Source organism: Dasypus novemcinctus, chromosome 22 (assembly GCF_030445035.2).
Source record: "Dasypus novemcinctus isolate mDasNov1 chromosome 22, mDasNov1.1.hap2, whole genome shotgun sequence".
Lineage (NCBI taxonomy): Eukaryota > Metazoa > Chordata > Mammalia > Cingulata > Dasypodidae > Dasypus > Dasypus novemcinctus.
In genome coordinates, this window is record NC_080694.1 from 58,514,767 (window position 1) to 58,541,058 (window position 26,292).

The 26,292-nt window shown below is 39.3% G+C and overlaps 1 pseudogene; it reads right to left on the reverse strand.

The window, feature by feature from the left end:
• The window catches only part of LOC139437349 (sodium-dependent phosphate transport protein 1-like), a 232,146-nt pseudogene extending 206,507 nt beyond the window's left edge, over positions 1-25,639 (reverse strand).
• Positions 25,640-26,292: the final 653 nt, after the last annotated feature.

The window sequence follows — 26,292 nt, forward strand, 5'->3', positions numbered from 1 at the left end:
AAGAGATGAGAGGTTGAGGCGTCTTTGGGACATGGAGCTGCCCTGGATGGTGCTTCAGAGGTAATCACCGGACATTGTAAATCCTCACAGGGCCCACTGGATGGAATGGAGGAGAGTATGGGCCATGATGTGGACCATTGTCTATGAGGTGCAGAGGTGCCCAAAGATGTACTTACCAAATCCAATGGATGTGTCATGATGATGGGAACGAGTGTTGTTGGGGGGGGAGAGGGGGGTGGGGTTGAATGGGACCTCACATATATATATATTTTTAATGTAATATTATTACAAAGTCAATAAAAAAATGCTAAAAATAAAAAAAAACTCTTCAAATTGTTAACAAATTAAATATGCAGTTATATATGTAATAAATATTCCAAGAACCCAAATTAGGCTAAGTGATATGGAAAGATCATATAGAAATCGGAATATAAATCCTATTGGGAAAGAAAAATAAATTTTTTTTTCTGAGCTCTTTGACCTGCTCATCCCCCAGGACCTTCTCTTCACAAGAACTCTGAGGAAGGGGCCAGGTTTAGCAAATTAAAACTCTGTCTTCTAAGCTGGGGAATGAAGACAGGTTTTCCTGTAGTTTCCCATTTTAAACCTTTTAACAGCCTTAAATAAAGGTAATTACTAATCTTATTACCAAATTTCAGTAAGGAAAGGGAAAATCCTTAAAAGCTATGAAAAAAAATCCTTACTAAATTATAACTAAAGCAAATTAAATAATATATCCCAGAGCCTAGAAGTCAGTATGCTTTTAAGATTATTCACAGTTTTAGAATTTTATCAGACAAGAGGTTTTAAGCCACTGTAAAGAAAAAAGAAAAAAAAAAGTAAACAACATTCTTTGTTTAAACAATAACAGTTTCAGCTTATTTGGCTTGGATGTTATCTCTTTGGTTTATGGGATATCAAGTTAATAGGTTAAACATTATATGTATTGGCTCTTTAAAATGATAAAGACTATAGTAGATTCATGTTTAATAAAATTGAGTTAAAAAATGTAAATCTGCCCTCTCCTAAATTTGCTAATTGTAAGGTAAATTAACCAGTCTCTGTAATTGTGTTAAAGTATAAAAAGTGTGTAAGAGCATCTTCCAAATTGAAGCATTTAAATGGCTAGTTCTAAAAAGCCATTATTAATTAAAAATCTAAATTAGTATTAAGGGAGAAAATAACTTCATAACAACAAAAGCTGTCTGGAAGTCACCTCAATGTGCATATTCAAGTGGTAGTGATGAAAAGTTACCTTGATTCTTTCGGGAGTCTTCAGTTTTCATTTTAAAATAGAAAAAGTGGTTTTTCCTCTACTGCTAAAATAAAATACCTGTGTAATTAATGTCTTCATGGTAAAAGTGTAAAAGTAAAAAGCAAAGTACTAAATGTTCATTTAATATATAACACATTGCATTTAACATGTTTAAAAGATATATAAAAATCAAGAGATGAACTTCAGTATTGTCAAACTCTCTTGTGCATTCAAACTAGGCATCCAATACACTACAGGGTACTTCTCCATGCGAGTTATTGGCTGGATTGGTCACTGACCGCTGAAAGAATAAAAGTATCTACTAGATCTCTGGTCATGCTCCTGAAGTGGATGGGAACTACTTTACAGTTTCAAACTCCTGCAGCAGCCAACAGTGACTTGATACAGCCAAATGTAAAATGGATATCATCTCCAGACTGGCACTGTTTCATAGAACCAGAGAGCACTATGCACCCGGCTGGTAAAATCTACTTTCCTAGTTTCTCTCTAGGGGAAACCGTGCTGCAACTTCTGTGAAGAACACACAGAGTGGAGCAATGAATACAAGAGAACTGTGAGTAGAACTTAAACACAATTGGCACTATAGCTTGCTCCCATGGAGAAATAACCAGTATGTTATTGTAAACCTGAAACTTAAAGCTATTAATTGCAGTTCAAGAAAAGATTTATTGTGTCTTATTGAGTAGTACATTAATTACAATTGATTACGGTACCTATATGCTATTCTACATATTTGTCTGATGACTATGGTAATACTTCTAGTAAATCATATGTTGAAGGACATTGAACATGTGTTAAAAGTCCTGCTCAATTTCATTTTCTGAGTAGTTAATGAATATGTCTATAAGATTTTAAAAAAAGGCCACCTTGCCTAAAATCAGTGATGCCAACAGCTTTTTAATTGAAAAAACCACCAAATTAACTTGGGGGCAACCTCTCACAGTCTTCACCCAATACCTGGTAAAGAATGTGCTTGAGTCCAGGGCCACCAGTGGCTTACAGGTATTTGGTTAATTAATAGCAGCCCCAATTACTAGAAATGCCCAAGGTGCAAATAAGGGTGTGTCATACTTTCAACCCAGGTTTCCCTCCTACCCCTCATTCCAGCACCTATACTAGTACTTAAAGTTCCACAGCATATCCAAGGTAAACAAACCGGGGTGGCTAGCATGGGGTTCACCCTAGAAACTGATGGGTGGCTTATTGGAAATAGTGAGGTCTACCTGCCAGGAGCAGTGCAGTGAAAAGTCCTTCATGAACTTCACCAAGGCACTCATCTGGGGAGGAATGCCCTTACCAGCCCTTACCTTGGTTTTTCAAAAGACAAAGTCTGGTAAAAACAGTCAAAAAATTTATCAGGAGTTGCTCAATTAAAGCCAAAATATGAAAACTTTACTCTGTAGTTCTGATCACTCCCACAGCTAGAAGGGTAAAGGAATGTCCAGCTTGGTGTACTAATCCTGAATAAAGTCAGCTACCCAGGAATGCCAGTTCACCAGAAGCACCTGATGAAACACATGAGTGCCAGTCATTGGACAACCTGAGATACCTCCTCAAAAGACAAAGCTAAGTAGTGTCTATGTCAAAATCAACTGTTTCCTTTAACTCTAGGCCGAATTCCTATTGCTAGGAAAATGCAAACCAAACGTCTCTTTAAAAACCTTGCCTCTTTTCATCTCCTTTAGCTTAACTGAACAGAGAAATACTTCTCATTCCTCTCCTCTACCATAAAAACTGATATTGGCAATTTGTACCTAACCCAGTTGTCTATTGCAATTTCTCTCTGAAGTTGACGAACCACATAAAACAAGTTTATAAATATATATATGTTTCCCACCAACTTTAGGAAAATGCTGCCTTTGCAGGCACCTGATCTTTTCAACTTCTGTGGTCCAGTGTCCTCTTAGAGGGGCCATATATTCTCAAAATTCTAATTAGGTTTATTTCTTTCAGAATCAACATCTAATTAGCCATATGAAAACTTTATCTGGCTTCATACAGGAAGCCAGATCCATCTTCCTCCAATCAAAATAGAATAACAGTGTTTTTACACCTTGTCAGGTAGGGACTACAGCCCATAACCAGCAGGAAGTAGCTACAGAAGAAAGATCATCTCCCTTCAGCACCCCTTTAAGATTAAAGGTGTAAAAGCTCTCAGGGGGAATAGAGCAGGCTAGAAAGACAGGGAATTACTAGACAGATCTGGAACCTGGTGGAAAGTTCACGTGGCCATCACTAAACCCCAAGATGGCTGCTGGAAGACCTCCACCCCCAGGATTCTGCTGTCCAGAACAAAGACTTCTTCTGAGAACAAGGAAAAGCCCCAGATATCCCCCAAGGACTTTATCATTGGGCCCTCACTCGGGGATTGATAGGTGGGGTAATTAATCAAAACAGCAAACAGCTGAAACTCCTTCTATGCTCTCATCATATTTCCCTGCCTCTTCTCCTTAATAATAACTAGAATATGCTCTTTAATAAATAATGCAGTAAAAACACAGATAGCCCACCTCATAATGCCAGAAATAGTGATGCCAAAGCTTAATAAATTTAAGCTTGACCTCAGAGGGGTAAGTAATATGGCCTGTGCATGAATTCAAACTTATCTTATTCTATATCCAAGTATACCTAGTCCCCAGAAAACCAATTAAGTGATATAGGCTCTATAAGCTTTGAATAATCGGGGAGGATGCAGACCAAATGTGTATTTGAACTTACATCCAGATAGAATGTGAGGGATATGTAAATTCAAGCTTACCTGGAATGTGGGGCATATGTTCATTCAAAACCTATCTCTTACTCAGACAAAGACTTAAAACTCTAAGAAACTAACAAAGAGAAGTCCTTTTTTCATAAAAGCACTGTTTGACTCCTTGCTCCTGTATCCTTTGTATAAAAGGGACCCAGAAATCCTATTCAGGGCTTGGCTTTTTGGACAGGAGTTCCTGGGCCCGGCTGGTCATAATAAATTTTTCCTTCTCAGAATATTCCTGAGTCCTGGCCTTCAATATGCAATCATTCAATCTCTCTGCTTCCTCAGCAATATCTTAGCCAGACGAGTCTACCAATCGGTAGCCAAAATTGTCAGCCAATGTCTCCTCCTCCCCTGTTTTTAGGGGAATGGAGCTTCCAATTCCAGCCACAAAATAGCTCCTGGGGCTGCTCATGCTGCCAGAGTAGGATAATCATGGGCCTCAGCGTCTTGGCTGGCAATTTCCCAGAGAGACTGGCACAGGTCCCAGCAGCTTCCTCCCTGCTGGAGGTGGGGTTTGGGCTTAGACTGGAACTGCAATCTGACCTGGATGGAAAGAAGCTGGTCCCCACCAGCACTGGGATTCTCAGTCCGCCCCCCTTCCCTCATGTCAGGCATGGAGTTAAGATGGTGGCTCCCGGCCTCTTTCTGGCTTGGATGGGCTCAAACTTCAGCTGTTCTCGGGATTATACTTTATCCCACTAAATTTACTCCTCAGTAGCTGAAGTTGGTGCCTCTCCTGTTTTGGGAAAGTGGAGCTTTCAATTCCAGCCACAGAACAGATCCCAAGGCAGCTTGTGCCTCATGTGGAGGATGGACAGTGACCTCTGGGACTTGGAGCACTCTACTCATAAGTCTTCTCAGCAGATGGGCTTTCCCCTCCTTCCATTCCTCCAAGGATGTGGCAGGATGCTCTTCTGGCCTCCTGCAGCCCCTGAACAGGTGCTTCAGCTAGCTCCAAAGAGTTCTGGGTGTTTACGAGCTGCCCTGTAGCAGGTGCTGACTCTAGGAGCTCCTTACTCTGCCGCCATCCTGTTGGTTCCTGCAATGAGTTTTTAAAAGAAATTTATGTTTGCTTTCTCTGAAATCCTAATCACATAAAAAGGTTTCCTTTTTGTTGTTTTGCATTACTAGACTTTTGTGACTGTAATATTTCTAAGAAGGGGAGAAACTCCTGTATTGTTTGAACAATGAAGGGAAATAAGTGAAAATAACACAATAATGATTATGAGAGAGGCAAGAAATGTCATGAGATTATGGAGCTGATTTGCTTTTCTGGAAGATGATTTGGTCTATCCACATGAATGTTCGTTTAGGGCCACATGACCGCATAATGATGAATTAGGATGGGTCCATATGACAGTACATTAGAGTTTCATAGGCTCATAATCACAGCCCACCAGGTGTTGGTCAATCAATTTGGAACACTAGGTATTTGGAGGCCAAAGGGGAGTGTTTGAATAGGTTTGTAGGTTGAGATCACAGCACATTGGATGCTGCCTCTTGCATATAGGACAGAATATTGGGGACTAAGCCTGCATGGGAGCTCATTATGTACTGTTTTATTCACATGATAGCAAATTGGGTTTTGGTGTGTGTATGTGGCTACACATTGGAAGGACTGTGCATGAGCACCATCACTGCAGAATTTGTCATTTCAGCCTATGGCCTTCTTACTCACTTTCTTGGCTCTAGGTAAACTGGCAGGTATGAGGGTAATTCAGGAAACTGTTGCATGCTGCTCTCCTGGAGTGAGCAATTGCAGGAGACTCTCTGGGGTAGAATTTTTTTAAACATAAAGGGATTTACCTTCATTATATTCTGAATTCAGCTTTTTGATCATTTGGCCAGAAGTGACAAGTTTCCTCCACTTAACATCTAGTCATTGAGAATCCACAACTTGAGCACCCACTCTTGCTCAGAAACGCACCCTCTGTTTGCTCTTCTTTCTGTATCCTTGGCTTCAGTCTAGACCCTTGGATCTCTGTTCCTGTGTCTTTGTGTACAAGTCATTCATTACCAGCAAACAGACCGTATCTAGTACAATGTATTTCATATAACAGGTTTTGAAAGTGAATTTTTAACATGGAATCCACATGGTACTGAGAATGAACTGTTTATGAGTGAAACTACTGAGCTTTCTTATTAAGGAAGGAAGTTTTCAGGTGATATTTAAGAAGTCATGATATGCATTATAAAACCTGTGTTTCCCACCTGCACTAGTAGGCTGGAAGTGGGGAATTCCCATTTAGAGGACATTGCATTTATCTGACTGTAGCAACAGCCTGTCCTTACAAACACTTCAGCCTTTAATAAAACACCATTATTTCTGGGGATCCCATTAAGGAACTTTGTATTATGAGTCCTGTATCATTTCCATGTCAATATTTTGTGTCAATCAACAGGAAATGATTTCCACGATATTAATTTGATATATCACTTTTCATTAGTTGGTACATGAGAATGGGGAATGCGTGGAAGGAATGTACTGGCTTGGTCAATACCTCTACAGTTTGAGAAATCTGAAGGAAATGGCAGTTACAAGAACTTCAAAATTTATGGGTTCTTGGTTAATTCCACCGAAGTATTTCAGCTGGCCAATTACATCAGAGCACAGTATGAAATTCAGAAAAACTCCAATGGCAGCATAGAAAGATATCTTTCTACTCAATACTTAGATGGCAACCTGTTGTGAAGATCAAACTCAGAAGTTGACTATAAAAGTAGCAGAAAGTCAAAGAAGCCTGGATTTGAGCCACAGCAAATTTCTCATGCTAGAGTCAAGTCCTGGGTAGGCAAGAAAGTTCTCATCCTGCAGGGAGTAGTTCAATTCCCCATCCTAGGGCATAGCACCAGCTTTTGCTAGAAGACAGTGAAGGTGCAGTTGGTACAGATGACTTGCAAACAGTATGTGCCTACATATGTTCTCTTCCTCACTTTCTCTAATACTGTCTAGACAAATTACTAGGTGAGGTCTTCACATTGTCCAACTAGTATAGGGCAGCCTTGCTAAGGGGGGGGGAGAGATTATTCACCAACAAGCATAGAGACAAGAAGAGCCAGCAGCTGACTTGGTCCAGTGGTTAGGGCATCTGTCTACCACATAGGAGGTCAACAGTTCAAACCCTGGGCTTCCTTGACCCATGTGGAGTTGGCCCATGCGCAGTGCTGATGCTCGCAAGGAGTGCCCTGCCATGCAGGGGTGTCCCCTGCGTAGGGGAGCCCCATGCGCAAGGCGTGCACCCCATAAGGAGAGCTGCCCAGCACGAAAGAAAGTGCAGCCTGCCTAAGAATGGTGCCGCACACACAGAGACCTGACAAAACAAGATGATGCAACAAAAAGAAACACAGTTTCCCGTGCCACTGACAACAACAGAAGCGGACAAAGAAGATGCAGCAAATAGACACAGAGCACAGACAATTGGGAAGGAGGGAAGGGGAGAGAAATAAATAAATAAATAAATCTTTTAAATAAAGAAGAAGAGCCTACCTGGAATATGGAATGAGGATGTTGAAGGCAGAGTGTAAGACTGGACAAGGAAACTTTTTCAATACAGGAATATATTACTATGATTGAGATATAATGCCTCTTTTTTCTTCTTCTTTATTTTCTTTTAATTGTTACATTAAAAAAATATGAGGGCCCATATGCTCCCCACCCCACCCATGCAAACCCTCCCACATCAACAAACTCTTCCATCATTGTGGCACATCCACTGCACCCGGCAAATACATTCTGGAAAACTACTGCAGCACATGGACAGTGGTCCACATTGTAGTCCACACTCTCCCCTAGTTCACCCAGTGGACCATGATGGGACACACAACCTCCAGCATCCATCCCTGCAGCACCACCTAGGACAACCCCAAATCCTGAAAATGCCCCCTCACCATATCTCTTCTTCCCTCTCCCGACCATCAGCAGCCACCATGGCCACCCTCTCCACTATTACAATTTCTTCCCTTACTAATCATAATAGTTCCCCAGAAGAACACCAGTAAGTCCACTCTAATCCATACTCTATTCCTCCATTTTGTGGACCTGGGGTGGCTATGTCCAGTCCCCTCTACATCAAGAGGGGGTTTAGATTCCACATGGGTGATGGATGCAATTCTCCTGCTTGCAACTGTAGGCACTCTTGGCTCCCTGGTGTGGTGGTTGGCCCTCTTCACCTCCCTGTCAGCTGGCCAGGATAAGTCCTCAGGCAAGTCTCCCGAGGCCCAGGACCTGTCCATCACATGGACAGTTCAGAGATTCAGGTCTCCTGAGTATATACCAACCCAAATGCCAACCACAGGTCCAATAAAAGTAACAGAAGAGGCATGTGTAGAAAGGTTATATCTGAGTCCAACTCCATCACACTCAGGAACACAAACTCCAAGGTAGGGCCAACTGACATGGCCCTGAATTCCAGAGCCATCTTGTTGGAGATTTGGACCCAAAGGGTATTGGGAATGAAAGAAAGAGAAAAGTGGGGAGGAACGTGTGAGAGAGCTGGAATCAGGGGGTCAGCGAGTAATAACTCCTCAGGCAACTTTATTTTTTACAAGGGGCTCTCTTTATACCCCAGTGTACATGACAAGAAGCAGGCATACATAGCCTATGTGCCAATAAGCATAAACACATAATGTACGTGACATCAAGCAGCAACACGTATTAACTATCAGCATTACCCATAGTCTAAGGAATTTTAAAAAATCTTATCTCAAGGTACAAAGTCTAAGTGTTCTATTCACTACAAAAGGTATGTGCTCATCTTTTCTTTCAGCCTTTAACAGCTTCATCCCATTTGCTGGGAACTCTTAATGGCCACACTTCTTAGGTTGCAAGCCTAGCCATGGAGACAGCACTAGCATGGAGACAGCACATCTCTCCTTGAGAGGCCACTGTGCCTCAGTTTCCAACATCGTCTGCCTTGATGATAAAATCTGTGGGTCACTGCAGCCCTCAGGAGAACCAGCACATGGTTTCCATCTACCTTGGCTGTTGCTGGTACCCTGCTGAGGCATGCATAAGCATCACCCCCTGATGACCTCCTGTCTCTTTTTTGGAGACTCTTAGCCATATAAACTCACTTGTCCTTTCCATTTCACCCTTTTATCCAAAGTCAAAAAGCAGTTTTTAACCCCTGATATTACATGTAGGCTGAGATATTCTGCTGGTCTGAGTTGACCTCTTTGTTCATGGTCTTTTTGTAGTTACATCATCAGCTGGTGCTTGGTTGTAATCCCTCAGTGCCAGGGAGGCTCATCCCCGGGAGTCATGTCACATACTGGGGGGAAGGCAATGTATCTACATGCTGAGTTTGGCTTAGTGGCCACGTTTCAGCAACATGGAGGTTCTCAGGAGGTAACTCTTAGGCACCCCACAGCTATAGGCCTAGTTCATATTTCAGGCATACAGGCTCATAATCAGAGCCATCAAGTATCAAGGGCTCATCATTGGACCATCCATCTTTATTGGTCTTTTCATTGCACTTGGGGGATTGTTGTTGTTTCATTGGGGAAAATGATAGAGCTCCCTTGGCCAGGAATTCAACACTCTCTCATCTGTTGTTTCCAACTGAAACCACTATGAAAATATCCAAACCTTTTTATGTACCCAGTATACATGTCCTGGAGAACTCCCTCCCAACCATGTGCCCCCCACCAATGACATCTCACACAACTGCTCCTCCCCCACCACAGTTGAACCTCTCTGTAGCCCAAAACTTCTTCAAAAAGAAAGACCAATATATTGCCAGGTTCCATTAATAGAAAAATGGAATATAGTGATGGGTTTAAAGGTTAGATATATAATACATAGAAATTTAGAAAAATTAATTAAAGGAAAAATAAATTGGGGTATCAAAGAAATGAAAAAATAAAAACGTTTTGTTTTTGACATTTTGTCTTTCATCACTGCTACAGGTATTGCCCTGTATGTACAGTGGCAAGGCAATTTCTTCCATTTCTTCCTCAGTGTCTACCTCCTTTCTTGGATTTTTTTCCCCCTGATTATTAAGTTTCTCTTGACATAAGTTTTAGGTCACAGTAATTCGCATATACAATATATGGTACTCCCACATATCCAACATCAAATCCTTTGTCACTTCCCCAACAGTGATCTTTTTACATGTTCATATTATATTTGCTGCAGCTAATGTACAGATATTGAAATGATAGCTTTCAAACATGGTTCCATTTGGGTTTAAATCATGATTTATATTTTAGACTATACAATTTTCTAAATTTTTAGTTATCTTATGTTTTACATTATGGTTTACATTTTAGTCTACAGAATTTTATACATTTTTGGTGTAATTTAACATGACCTATATACATCATGGCATGATCCTGTGGAACAGTTCCACTGCCCCACAGTTACCCTGATTCCATGTATTCAACACCTCTTTCTCCCTCCCCTCAGGGCCCACCATGACAATCAATCTTCAGTACTTGAAGGACCATATTGAGAGATACTTGCGAAAATTTTGAGGGCTTGACATACTTGACTGCCCTAACCCATTGGGAGCCACTGATTCTCTCAAGAGATACAATTCCCTCTGTTTGAAGAACATCAGTCCTCCCCAGGATGTGGGTATACCTTCACTCTCATTTTATGGGTCTCCACCCAATGATATAATCCACTATTCAAAATGAGCACTCATACACTCCTCTGAAGCTTGCCCTGTGTCAGATGCCCCCCCTTAAGCATCCCAAACATGCAACTTTCCATATTACATTTTCTAAAGAGTTTTCTCTGCACCACAATTTCAACCACATATCTGACAATCTCCCATGATCAAATGTTCCCCTCACCCTCTCCCCTATCTTGGGCAATCTGACCCATCCTCCTATCCCTAGCACCCCTAAAACCCATGCAGCCCCACCCAAATTTATCCCTATGCTCCCATTTTATCCCTTCCCTGTACTAATACTTACCTCTAGCTTATCATAGATTTCACCCATGTAGGTATCAGCTTACATCCTTCCTCTACCTCCCAATTTCCTTTAAGCCTATCATCCAGTCTCTAGCTCTCTGAGGCAGCTTGGTTTACTTATTTCATTTCATTGAGGTCATGTAGTATTTGTCCTTCAATGCCTGGGTTGCTTCACTCAATGTAAGATTCTCAAGATTCATCTGTGTTATCACATGTGTTTGTACTGTATTTGTTCTTATAGCTGAGTAGTACTCCATGTATGTATATACCACATTTTATTTATCCATTCATCTGTTGATGGGCATTTAGGTTGATTCTAACTTTTGGCAATAGTGAATAGTGCTGCTATGAACATTGGTGTGCATTTATCATTTTGTGTTCTTGTTTTCAGATCTTCTGGGTAAATACCAGAGATATAATACCTCTTAAGACAAATGGGAATTCCCAAAATGGTCCACTTCTGCTGAATTAGTATTTCAAAAGCAATAAATACTGCATCTCATGTAGGATGGCAAAAAATAATTCTATTTTTAAAGACTTAAAGTATGCTGGGCTGATGGTCACTAATATATTCCCATTCAACTCACCAGTGTGGGGCCAGCAAAATGAGAATGTAGCAGGTGTTTGAGGATTATCACAGAAATAATCCAATAGTAGATGTGCTACAAGGGCTACCTTCATTTGAGGTATGCTCTCTTGCATATGCTCTGCCAGCTGGGATATCCTTAACAAGAATGATAAACACAGGCTTTCTTAGCTGATATGGATGAACACATCTGGAGATTGTGTTCTTTGGAATAGTCATCAGAAAGGAGAATAAGAAGAAGTTTGCATTCACTTGGGATAGACAACAGCAGCCATTCCCAATCTCTGCAAGAACTGTGATACTGCTAAATCCCTTTTTAATAAATCTGAAGGGACCTTGATCACCTGGAACATCATATTGCCCCACTGTATCCATGAGAAATCTTGTTAACTGGACCAGAATAGCAAGAAGTGGCAAGGATTCTGGATGCCCTGTAAAATATACACACTCTGTAGGGAGGAAGAAAGTCTACACAGTGTCAGGTACCTACACAAAAGAGTAGTTTCCATGACCTAGTCATCTGGGATATGCCCAGAGGACTTCTCCAATCTAAGGGTCAAGGTATCACTTCTTTATATTCCTACCTCAATGAAAGAAAGAACCACAGTGTTCGGTAGAAAAAGGCATAAAACCCCTCAGGTTTTGCAGGCAGCATACATCGCACTTGGGCCCACTGCACTGTCCACCTCAGATGACTCAGGAAGGATGCCAGTTTTAAATGGGGTCTAGAAAATAAAGGGCTTGTAGGAGGACCAATTGTCAGTACAAGTGGAAGATTCCAAGGTGTCATGTAGAGGCATTAGCCAGTTCCAGTAGGAGAGTCAAAGCTCAGATCCCTGGGATTTTGCAGCAAGATCTGGCACCTGAAACAAAGCACACACTCCACTCAGAAGGAAATTCCTGGTAAGCTACTGGCTCCAGATACAGAACAGCATCTGACCAAAGGAGATGAAGCTACTCTGCACTCAGACCTGGATGCTGTCATTAAGGTGCAAGTTCAAGTAGACTCAGAAACATTTCATCATGCAATAGAAATTGTTCAATTTAGATCTGATTTGAGTAGGTCCGGGGGCACAAGAAAATTTCATGAGCAGATGGCCAAGCCCTCCATGCCATCCACCATGGCTGCATCAATCCTTTCATACTCTTTTTTTTTTTTTAAGAAAAATTTCAGATCACAAATGAAAAGGACATAATTGAATTGGAAAATCACCATTTTGCAATACTAGGTGTAATGATTTACTAACAGACACTAAAAAGTTTAGGTGCAAGGTCAACGGGGAACTTTGTTAATGGGTAAGTCCAGAATATCTGAACCCACTGATCAATTTTGCCATCACTAAGAGTGAGACAACATGCTATCACATTCTTCTGACAGATGGGTAGAAAATAACTAGAATCTCTTTATGAAGCATTCTCATACTGAATCTAATCTAGCTTCTGTGTCTTAGTAGCAATTTACTGGAGGTAAGGGGATAAAGAAAGAAATCAGATGGCACTAAAGAGAAGAATTTGGTTGAATCAATGATGAGAGACTCTGTAAATAACCCTGTATTGTTTTGTATTTCCTAAGTAATAGCAAAGGAAAGTGAGGGAAGGGGTTGTGATAGAATAAGAGCTATGAGAACTGTAACAATTGGTTACCATATGTGGATCCTGTTTAGATCCAGATTTTTTAAATATACCAGTATAAAAAGATAAATTTCAAGCCTGTAGAAAATTTTTCATCATGACTGGCTTAGATGATATTAAGCAATTATTGTTTATTAATTAGGTGTAATGACAGCATAGTAAATATGTTTCTATAAGCTTTCATCCATTAGATATTCATGGCAAAGTATTTTTAGGAGAAATTACATTGTGTCTTTGATTTGATTAAAAATACTACAGGAGTAGGGTTGGAGTCCTGCTGGACCAGGCTGTTTCAGGTGCTTGCAAGGCAGGAAGTGTCTGGATGTTGATTCAGTGGGACAGTGATGGAGGAGATTCTTGCAAGAGGTAGAATTTAGGTCTCTTTCACAGAGGTCAGGGTTGTGGGTGGGACCCTTCCCCCTGGGGCTGGTAGCCCGGTGGCAGGGATTCCTGAAGGCTTTGCTGTGCTGGGGAGTTCCCAAGCTCTGAGCTTCAGGAGCTTGCAGGGTGGGAGGTGTCTGGAAGTCGATTTGGTGAGACAGTGACAGAGGAGATTCCTGCAAGAGGTGGAATTTTGGGTTTCTGACACGGAGGTCAGAAGTAGAGGTGGAACCCCTCCCCCTAGGGCTGGTGGTCCTGCTGCAGCAATCCCTGAAGACTTTGTTGTGCTGTGGTACTCCCAGGCCCCCTGTTAACCAGATAAGAAATATAGTTGGTTGTAATATTTTGACAATGCTCTTGCATAGTTTGCAACAAATATTTCACACCAATGCAAAGAGTTGGTGGAGGGGTGATGTATGAGACCCCTGTGTGATGTTATGTATGTTTATTTTGTAAGTTCACAATCTTTACTATACACTTATTGTTTACATGTGTTCATGTATGAATGATATACTTCAATAAAAAAATATATACGACATTCCCATATAACCCACACCCCACCCACCACCACACCTCCCACATCAACAACCTCTTTTGTCACTGTGGCACATTCATTGCATTAGGTGAGTATATTTTGGAGCATTGCAGCACTGCATGGGTAACAGTTTACATGGTAGTTTACACTCTCCCCCAGTCCATTCAGTGGGTTATGGCAGGATATATAATGTCCAGCATCTTTCCCTGCAGTATCATTTAGGACAACTCCAAGTCCCAAAAATGTCCCCACATAAATCTGTTCTTCCTTCTCCCTGTCCTCAGTAACTACTATGGCCATTTTCTCCACATCAGTGATACGATTTCTTCCATTACTAGTCACAATAGTTCTATAGTAGAATACCAGTAAGTCTACTCTAATCCATATTTTATTCCTCCATCCAGTGGAACCTGGGATGGTGATGTCCACTCCACTTCTATATCAAGAGGGGTCTTAGATCCTGTGTGGTTGATGGATATGATTCTCCTGCTTTCAGTTGTAGGCACTCTTAGTTTCCTGGTGTGGTTGTTGACCATCTTCACCTTCCTGTTAGCTGACCTGGGTAAGTCCAATGATCCAGAGATTAGGAGTTGCAATTCTGCTGAGGCTCAGGTCCCAGCTGGCACATGGCCCATCCAGAGATTCAAGTCTCCTGAATATACACCAATCCCAGTGTCACCCGCAGGTTCAGTAAAAGTGATAGAAGAGGCATGTGTAAACAGGTCACACCTGAGTCCAACTTCATCACACTCAGGAACACAAATTCCACACTAGGGCCCACTGACAAGACAATGAACTCCAGACTCATCTGCCATGACCATAGAACCTGTGAGTCTCTGTAGCCTTCAAGAGCACCAGTACCTGGGGTTGTAGCTACTTTGACTATCTGTGGGATCCTGAAGAGATGTGCATAAGTGCAACCCCTCTGATGACCTCCTAACTCTTTTTTGAAGACTCTTAGCCATATAAACTAATTCATCTTTACCATTTTCCATTTTATTCAAGGTCCTTTTCTTATGCATCACCAGTTAGTGATTGGTAGTAATCCCTCAGCACCAGGTAGGTTCATCCCCGGGAGTCATGTCCCTTTGCTGGGGTGAAGGTAATGCATTTACATGCTGATTTTGGCTTAGAGAGAGCCCACATGTGAGTAACATGGAGGCTCTCAGGAGGTAACCTTTAAGTACCCTGCAGCTCTACGCCTACTTGAAATTCAAGGCACAATGGCTCATAAGCCTAGGCATTAGTATCAAGTACTCATCATTGGACCATCCTTCTTCACTACATTTTGTTTATCCATTCATCAGTTGGTGGGCAGTTGTTTTGTCACCATCTTTTGGAAATGGTAAATAATGCTGCTATAAAAATTGGTGTACAAATCAGTCTGTTTATGCCCCTGTTTTCAGTTCTTCTGGGTATATTCCTAGTAGAGGTATTGGTACATCATATAGCAGTTCTATATTATATTTAGCTTCCTGAGGAATGGCCAATTTGTCTTCCACAGAAGCTGCACCATTCTACATTCCCACCAACAATGAAAGCATGTGACTATTTCTCCACATCATTTCCAGCACATGTAGTTTTCTGTTTTTGTATTTGTTTTAAAATAATGGCCATATATGTGGTGTGAGATGGTATCTTAATGTTTTGATTTGCATTTCCCTAATAGATAGTGATACTGAACGTTTTTCATGTGCTTTTCCTCCATTTGTCTTGGCAGATCATTTGACAATTCCATATGTGACTTTTTGAAAATCACTGCACTGTTTTGTACAGTGACTGCACCATTTTACATACCCACCTACATTGAATAAGGGTTCCAATTTCTCCATATCCTCATCAATACCTATTTTCCATTTAAAAAATAATAGCCATACTAGTGAGTATGAAAGAATATTTCATTGTGGTTTTGATTGGCATCTCCTTGAAGACTGATGATATTGAGTGACTTTTTTCTTTTCCGTTTCCAGTTTATTTTTTTCTCAACAAATCAATACCCATTGATGCACACTAACAAAGCACAAATCCATCCAAAGTAGAGTCAGTGGCACTGGGTGCAATCACATATTTGTGCATTCATCACATCAATCATTCTTAGAGAAATTTCATTACTCCAATAATAATAATAATAATAATAAAAACAAAACTCATCATCTCTCAATCTCTCTATGCTTCCCCTGCTTTACTAGCTATTATTCTTTTCATTCTTTCTAGTATATTTGTAGCTATATTTTGTAAAAGGTCTTATACATGCAATGTTACCCAAATTCGTGTTTTACATGAAGTTTTACTATCTTGTACAGACCATATTACAACTTTTAGCATTCCTTCTAGTAATATGCATGACTTTGGACTTTCACTTTCAGCCACTGTCATACCCATACAATAGCACTGCTAGTTACAAACACCATGATATGCTTTCACCATTTCTATTCATTTCCAAAGCTTAACAAACACCTTTTTAACAATTCTATACAGATGAACCCTCTGATTTCCATTTGCTATCCTCCTTCTATTTTCTGGCGTCCTGTATTCTAATTATTAACTCCATGAGTTTGCACAATAAATTTACTTCATAATAGTGCATACAGTATACAGTACTTGTCTTTTTGGATCTGGCTTGCTTCACTCAACATAATGTCCTCCAGGGTCATCCATGTTGTCTTATGATTCACAACTTCATTTCTCCTGACAGCTGCATAATATTCTGTTGTGTGTATACACCACAATTTGTTTATCCATTCATCAGCTGATGGGCAACTGTGTTTTTTCCCCTTTTAGCAATATTGAATAATGCTGCTAAGAACATTGGTGTGCAGATGTCTGCTCATGTCTCTGGTTGAGCATCTTTTCATGGAACTATTGGTCCATTACATTTCTTCTTTGGAGAAATGTCTCTTCAGATCCTCTGCCCATTTTAAATTAGGTTTGTCATTTTATTGTTGAGTTGTAAATGTTCTTTATAAATTGTGGAAATTAAACCCGTATAAGAGATATGAGTTGCAACTATTTTCTTCCATTTTCTACGTTGTCTTTTCACTTCCTTGATAAAATTCTGTGATGCACAAAAATTTTTAATTTTGATAATGTCCATTTTATCTAATTTTCCTTTGTTGCTCATTGTTTTGCCATTATATATAAGAAATCATGGTGAAATATAAAGGTCATGAGGTTTTCCTCTATGCACTTGTGTAGGAGTTTTAAGGTTTTGTTTCCTGAGTTTTGGTATTTTGTCCATTTTGAATTAATGTTGATATAGGGTGTGAGGTAGGGGTCCAATATCATTCTTTTACATGGGAGTGTCTTGTTTTCCAACACCATTTTTTTGAAGAGGCTATTCTTTCCCCCTTCCTGGTACACTTGCTGAAATAAGATGGCTAATGGCTATATGAGTTCATTTTAAATTCTCAGTTCTGCTCCATTGTTCTATATATCTATCCTTATGCAACTACCACACTGTTTTGATTATATGGCTTTGTAGTAAGTTTTAAAATCAGTGAGACCAACTTCTTATTTTTCAAGATGTTTTGATTATTCAGGCTCCTTGCAATTCGTTTTGAATTTGAGAACCATCTTTTCCATTTTTACATAAATGTGGCTAGAATATTTATTAAGATTGTACTAAATTTGCATATGGCTTTGGGTGGTATTGCCATCTTAATGATATTGTCTTTCAATCCTTATGGATGCCTTTCTATTTCTCCAGGTCTTCTTCAGTTTTTTCCAACAGTGTTTGTAGTTGTCAGTATTTAAATCTCCGCATCCTTGGTTAAAGTTATACCTAAAATTTTTATTCTTTTATATGTTATTGTAAATGGAATTTTTTCTTAATTGCCATGTCTGATTGCTCATTTTTGGTGTATAGAAAAACAACTGAGTTTTGCATGTAAATCTTTTAACTTGCAAATTTGCTAAATTTCTTCTTTAGCTTTTTAGCTCTAATAGTTTTCTTGTGGATTCTTTTATGATTTTTAGTTTCCTATGTGTACGATCATGTAAGCTATGTAAGATATTTTACTTCTGCCTTTCAAATTTAAATGCCTTTTATTTCTTTTTCTTGCAAATTTCTCTGTCTAGAACTTCCATTCCAATGTTTAATGGTTATGGTGAAATCAGACACCTTTTTCTTATTCCTGATCTTAGGGGAATGTCTTCAGCCTTTCATCATTGAATGTAGTTACTTTTCAAAATGCATTTTTGTGCTACTTCTTAGTCCCTGCTTTTGTTTTAAGTCAGTTTCAAAAGATTGGTTTTTCTCCTCATTTTGGATTATGTTTTCCCACTTTATGTGCCTGATAACATTTTTATTAGATTCTACACAATGTGGATTTTATCTTGTTGGATGCTGAATACTTTTGTATTCTTATCCATATTCTTATGCTTTTCCCCCCTGTGATTCAGTTAAGCTATTTTGAAACAGTTTCATTCTCTTGGGTCTTTATTAGGTAGATCTGGTGGAGTCTTCATTCTAGAACTAATTATTCTGCAATAGTGAGCAAGATCCTTCTGTTTATTATACACAGTGCCCTGTGAATCAGTAGCTTTGTCAAAGTGGCTGGGGGACTGTACTACTTCCAACTCTGTGGGAGCACTGGTCATTCTACATCTAAGCATTGTGATTCGTTCTTTCTTCAGTCTCAGACTTTCCTCATATGCATATGTAGATCTGTGTTCTGTTGAAAACTCTATGGTATGCTCTACGAATTTTCAGGGTTCTGTGTTTGAAGAGCTCTTTCCTTTTCAGTGTACCCTGTCCTGCAAATACTAGCTGCCTTGGCCTCCCTGGACCATCAGCTCAATCTCCTCAATTTAGGGATGCCAGTGGGGTCTGCTTGGGTCCTACTGGTTTGTATTGTGACCTGGAAACCTCTCAAGTTGGTAATCTGGGGTCATCCAAGAGTATGACTCATTTGTTTCCCTTCTTCTATCAATCACTATTCTTTATTACCCAATGTCCAGTTATTAGTCAGTCAAAGGAATGTCGATGCAAAGTACAGAAATCTGTAGGTATTTATAAAGGATATAAGTTTACAGTTACCAGATTGTAAAGAGTCCAACTCAAGGTACCATAAGAGATAACTTTCTCACTCAAAATCTGTTGCCATCTGTTGACACAATCTATTGCCATCTGGCAATATCTGCGAGGGTTCAGCCTTTCTCCTTCCTCTTAAGGCTCCAGGGACCCACCTTCTTCTGATCACAGCTGTAGCCTGGCATAGGCTCATCACTCTCCAAGGGGCTTGTTTCTTTCTGATCTCAGCAGCTCTGTGTCTCCACAAAGTCAGCTGTAGACTATCAGGCTCATATTTCTTCCAGGGCTCATCTCTCTCCCCATGGCTTGATTTTCTCTGGGTTCAGCAGCAGCTCTCTTCCTCTGTGTTCTTCCTCTCTCTATTTACTTCCCAGGGCTCCAGCATCAAAAACTCAAACTCTCTCCTTTGCCTATGTTTTCTCTGTGAATTCCACCAGGGCACAGGAATTCGGCATCGTCCTGATGTGGCCCAGTCAAATTCTTAATCATAATTTAATCAGTAGTGAAAACTCTGTATTTAATACAATCTAATACACCCAGAAGAACAGACCAGGTTATAAACACAATCTAATATCTACTTTTGGAATTCATAAACAGTGCCAAACTGCTTCATCCATTGTCTTGAATACCACCCTACCATAAATTTTCCATGTTTCTTGGAGGTTTTAGGTGGGAAATAATCCAGTTGCTGTTACTTCATTTTGTTCAGAAATGGAAAATCAATAAAAAGAAGTTTACTCTATATTTGGAAGAGACACTCTCATTTTTTTTTATTCTCCATCTTCCTCCTTTGTGAATTCATATGTCTATAACTATAGCCCTACACTTGACCCAACCTTTTGTGTTGGGAGTGTTAGGGCATATGACTTGTCTTTTCAGTTTAAAAGGCCCATATCGGAGAGGAAATAGTGTGCCAGGAGGGATTATCCCCAGAAACCTCAGAAGATTGACTTACACAGTATAACTGAGTGAAATCGAAAGACCAAGGGAAAATATCATTTGGCAAGAGAATTCTTAATGGTAAAATTCACTGTCAGAAAACAGTGGAGAAACACAAATAGCCCAGCAACACCTTCAAGTAACTCAGGGAAAGTGTTCAGAGCCCCAAGATTTTGTTTACAGCCATGTTGTTCTTTAAGTGTCAAGGTCAAACAAGTGTAGTCAATATCGCACCCACTCATTTTCCTGAGGAATTGACATAAGTACAAGCTTTAGTTAACAAAAGCTTGAGTGATGTAGGACAACATCACCCAAAGGAATAGTGCACATTTAACCATAGATCTGGGACTAAAACTGTAGTGGGATAAAGGTAATAGAATTTATATAATTATTATATACTTTTACAATGTAGAAATAATTCAACTAACAAAAAGTCAAATGAAAAAAAGGGAGAAAATATGGTGTAAAGTAAGTTTCTAGGTCACATCTTACATAATAATTGGGATTGAAAAGATAAAAGCATTTTCTATATAACAAATAAAACCAAGATGCAGCACATCACATCTACTGTGGTATCATCAATGTAAAAAGGGGGTGAAAACAAGAAAATATGTTCATATTTGCTTTATAATCATAATGGAATACAGGCGGAATAGAGTAAAAAAAAATCCCTTCCACTCATTTCCATTACGTACATTTTCTGATGAGTAAGAATACATTACCCTCCAGAGATGAGATTAATGGAACATGTAAATACACAGAATATTTAAGAACTTAAATAAAAAGAATGTGTCCTTACCTTCTATTTCTGGCTTAAAATACTTTCCCTTTTTTTCTCTTTCTCAAACTTCTGGATTCTAAAGTAGCCTTACATCTTGGGTTTTATTTTTCTTGATATAGAAGGAGTCACACAACAAAGCCCTTCATAAACATTGAGGTATATTTTAATCATAGGTCACGTTTTCTTAAGATCCTTACAGCAAGGCTAATCAAGACTTGAGCTTATTATTCTAATTATAAATGCCTCATGTTAAATATGGTACTGCTTAGTCTCTGCACAAATAAGCACGACAGGATTTTAATTTTTTTACCGTGGATAGTATTTTTGTGATACCTTAACATGAGCTGGAGTTGGTTTGCAGAGAAGTTGGTCACACTGTGTGGCTCAGTGCCGTTCACCATCACCACCATCATAAGACTCAGACACATGCTCTGTGCTGTGCCCACTACAGTGCAGACGTGCAGGAAGAAGGACAATCTGTAACGGTAGGAGCAGAAACCTGGAACTGGGCAAAATAATGAGAAACAACGATAGTTAACCCAGCTAGGGTCAAGACACAGTTGAGCTTTAGGAAGGGCCACTCAGAATTTGGAGCACTAGGTAGGAATTCAAAGCAGTATTGTACTTAACAGATTTTCAGAAACTGTGCTACAACAGGAATATGTGCAACTGATTTTAGCAACTGAAATATAATCCCAACTCAAATGACCCAGAAAACTGAGCCTGCTTTCCAAGTGCTTTGTCTCATGTCTATTTTATTTTATTTATGTTTTTAATGTTGTTTGTAGTTTTAAAGGAGCTTTAGATTATATGCATGATACATTTTAAATATAAGGCATTCCCATAAGTTCCACTCCCTCCCCCTCCTACACTTTGCCCGGATAACAACACAAAGCCCTAACTCAATATTAACAGATAATCTTTTCAAAGACACCTCATCTGCATTTAATGCAATCAAAGCGTATCACACCCAAAGGACTAGATTGCTTTAGCAACATAATCTTTTTCTTTCAGGGATTCATAAAATAATATCAAACTACTACAACCAATTACAGAAACAAGGACTGTAATGGTTATGAATAGTACTTTCTAGTTTTGTTATGAGTATGTTTTTATATGTACACAAAATGAATACCTTTATTTCCCTATCTTTTCCCCTTATCATCTGACATAAATTTAAGAGTGAATTTTACCAAGGACTTGCACCTTATTCTGGGGAATTTACTGTATTTCTGGTTGTATTCAGGACATTTGAGTATTGCTAGGCAAAAAAAGTATATATATATATATATATATATATATATATATATATATATATATATATCTTTATGTCCATTATTGTTTTTATTTAGAGTTTAAGTATGCTTAAAGGTGATGTGTATGGCTGCCAGGTTAACAAGGGGTAGACTATGGTGGTTAAGCTAACGTGTCTATTCAGCCAAGTAATGCTGCCCAGGTGTTTGGTCAAGCGAGCACTGGTCTAAGTATAATACAAGGGCATTTCATGGACCTTAATCATCCATGAGTTGATGGCATGTATGGCTACTTACATCTACAATCAACTGAGGGGATTGCCTTCAGCAACGAGTGATGTCATGTTCAATCAGATGAAGGCATTAAAAGGAGAAGTGATTTCAGCATTCAGAGAGAGAATCCCCATCTCTACTCCAGACAGCCGGTTCTCCTGGGGAACTCAGGAGAAATCCCTGGTTTGCAGCCTCCTCTATGGAATTTAGATTTGTGCATCCCCATGGTTGCATGAGACAATTTTATACAATCTTACATATTTACAGATCTCTCCTGTCAGCTCTGTTTCTCTAGACAACCCTGACTAATACAGACATTCTATTTCAAGATGTGGGGAAATGGGGGATAAAAGGAGTCAACTAATCTCTAAGAGTTTTGAAGTCCAGCCAGACTAATATTGGATTTTTGGGGGGGCCTAGAACTAATCCTTTGTGGCTCTTGGTTCCATTCTCTGGGCATCCAGTTCTAACCTCTGCATTCTTAGTTCTACCCTGAGTACCTTGGAAGTTGCGAACCTTGGGAGGCCATCTCAGAATTCTGCCTTCCACACATTCATTGTCAATGAAGGGGTCTGTTTTTGTGAATGAGCATTACATTTGATAAAAGGATATTTCCATATTTACTGAGATGATGGCAAATTTTCTTCTTGCATTTATTTTGTTTTGAATGGCATTTATATATTTCTTATTATCAGCCCTTTCATTCCTGGGAGAGCCCCAATTTAGTATTGTTGTGTTTTTTTTCATGTTTTTGTAAATTGCTAGTGTTATTTTGCTAACATATTATATCTATGATTTTTTATTGCTTTTTCTATTTTGTCTTATATACTTGAGGGTATTTTATTATGGTTTCTGTTGAACTGAATTTTGACACAATTCTATTTTTTTTTAATGGCATGACCGAGTTCTACTAGTTAATGAAGAAAATCTAAAAATAAAAGCCTGATCATATTCACATTTCATAAAACTCAATCCCATACTCTTTGTAGACCTGCAGCATTGATATAATTCCTGTTTAACTTTTGCTATAATAATATTTTAAAATTACTGTTAAGTATAATCTGTAACTTACATTTGTTGAATTTTCCCCATGTATCACAATATTATAAGCACCTTGATATAGAGGGACAATCTTGTATTTGTATTTTAATCAAATTCATATGCCACCAAAATCATTATATTACAAAGTTCCTAGATTATCCTCTAGTTGTGTTTCAATTGACTTCAATTTCCCAAGACCACAATCATATTTAGAAATCAGCAGTTAATTATACTCAATATAATGTGTTTCATATATATTTCTTATAATTTTAAATCACTAAACAAAATTATTACATTATTGTTTGAAGTAGTAAAAGATTATACACAAATAAGATATTTATAAATCAATGGCTTGTTCATCATATATTACTATGAAAAATAGTGAGGAGCTTTCTATGTACAAGTGTGAAGTATTTCCTCAGTTATACAATTAACTGAAGAAAAAACAAAAACCCTGAATATTAATGCCTAGCAAATTAATTGACTGGTTTCCTGGATTGAACTCCTATTGAAAACAAATATTAGGTCTAAAAGAAGATACATTAGATAAGATGTATTTAAACTTCACACTTCATTAAAAGCATGGGTGATCTGGCAGAAAGAATGAATCATCCACAGTAACGGCCTAGTGTAGATGGGTCCTCAGACATAGCACTGAGCAGCTGATGCAGATTTGCTTGAAGGACATTTGGTCTAAGGTTTTCCTTTTTACCACCTTGGGCATAGCAACATCACAAATCAAAACCCAGGGATCTGACAATGGAGTTTTTGAGTGGGAATCCTCTCAAACATTTTGATACCTAAGCCCTACAGGGACCCCTAACCATACCTGGGACAACTTAAAAATTTGGCCCTGTGTGAAACTTGGAAGTGAACAGAAGGAAGAGGAGCAAAGCCCCTGAGAAATCTTTGCCACCAGCCAGCCCTTGCTTTGCTTTGCAAACTTAATTCACTGTACTTGGGCAATCTTAAAACATCTCAAACCAAGGAGTCATGTTTAAAATGGAATCACATGGACACACAGATACAAACAAACATTCAGTATAGCCTCCCCCAAAGATTCCAAAACACAACCCTCCAAAGGAAAAAAGAAGAGACTAGACCTAGAGAGCTACCAGACACCTCGTGAAAACAGCTGGCAGAGAGAATAAGGCCATGATTTGGAGGGGGATGGAGAAGAAATCCCTAGGAAGGGCAGAGGAGGGCTGGAAGTCATGGTCCAGTGACTGCCTAGGGGTGGCCTCTGACTTTTGTTCATTTCTCTTCTCCACATTGCTCAAGGAAGACCACAAATTACTTCTAAATAAGTTTTAAAATAAAAATAAAGCCATAGGGATTTCTAAAGTACTTGAAAATGAATAATATTAAAATACTACATGTCAAACTCAGGGATTTCAGTTAGAGCAAAATGTGTATCATGAAATATGATTATCAGAAAAGGGGAAGATTTCAAAAACTTGGAAAAGGAACAAATCCGAAGAGCCAAAAAGAAGAAAGAAATGCTAAAAAATGCTTATCAATGATATATAGAAAAACTATTATATATAAACATATATGTATGTGCATATATAAACTTGAAACCACAGAAAATGGAAAATTAAAAATATAAAAATAATTAAAAATCAAAATTGATGCAAGAAGAAATATAAAATTAGATTAATCTTCTCTGTATAAATTGCAAAGGTATTCAGCCCATTGCCCCACACTTCTCTGGGATTTTGTCCCCTGTGGCAGGGACACGACTCTGAGTCAACAGTGGTGATTACTCTTTGTCCTTCCCCTCCCCTGCTTAAGTAAAAAGTTTCTCTCAAAAAATGGTCAGTGAAAGTCAAAGTGTTCAGACTCTTGTCCAAAGATGCAAGGACTCAAGACCATTGATCCTATCTCGTTTCCCTCCCCTGATCTGGCTCCTGTTGCTTCAAATGACACAGTAATAGACTATCTCTTTCCATATTCACCTCCAAGTGATATACAAACAAGTGTACAAACATGGGGAAAAAATTTTAAAAATGTGAGGAGCCAGGGCAACTGGATACTTTCATTTAGGGTTCTTCTGAAGGAAAACCATAGCAGTCCTAGTTTCCCTCCTTCTGTCTTGAACATTTCTAAGACACTGACAAGTTTCCATGGAAAATCCTCTCACATGGACTTTGTGAGGTCATAATGAGCAGAAGAAACTCTGTGAAATGGGCAGAGAAGAGTGTCACCTTTCTGGGGAGGTCGCTGGTCCTCCATTTGGAAACAGACTGCAGCTGCTGTCTTCTTCCCAGAGGCTTTGTCTCCATCCACTGAGAGTCAAAACACATCGATGTCAGCAAAACAGGAGAGAATTGTGCCTCCACTGACTCGCATTCCTCCTATTCAGACATGCTCAGAGGGAAACTTGCTTCATCCTATCAGTCACCTCCTTCATGGACTCCCTTTCAGATTTCACTTTTAAAATGTTTTAACTGATTAAAAATATACTGAAAACCTGAAAACTGCAGGAAGGAAACAAGACCCCCTCTTCCAATCTAGAATTTTACATCCAGAGAAAACATCCTTCATAAACAGAAGAGAATTAAAGATATTATCCTCCAAAGAGCAGACAGTCGGGAGCTCAGCAAGGAAGCCCAGGAAGCAGAGAACAGAGAGGGCAGTGCAGCAGGAACTGGGCAGCCTGGACCTTGAGCTATATCCTCACCTGTCACGGGTGAGAGTGAAGCCACAAGTGCCCACAGGTCCACATGGCCAAGTGTGTCTCAAGAGGCAGCTCTCCTAGCATTAGTACACTGTGGAACCCAGCACAGGCTGCCGTTTACTTCCAGACATACACATATCACACACACACACACACACCGTGCACACCACACACATACACAATACACAAAGCATACGCACACTGCACA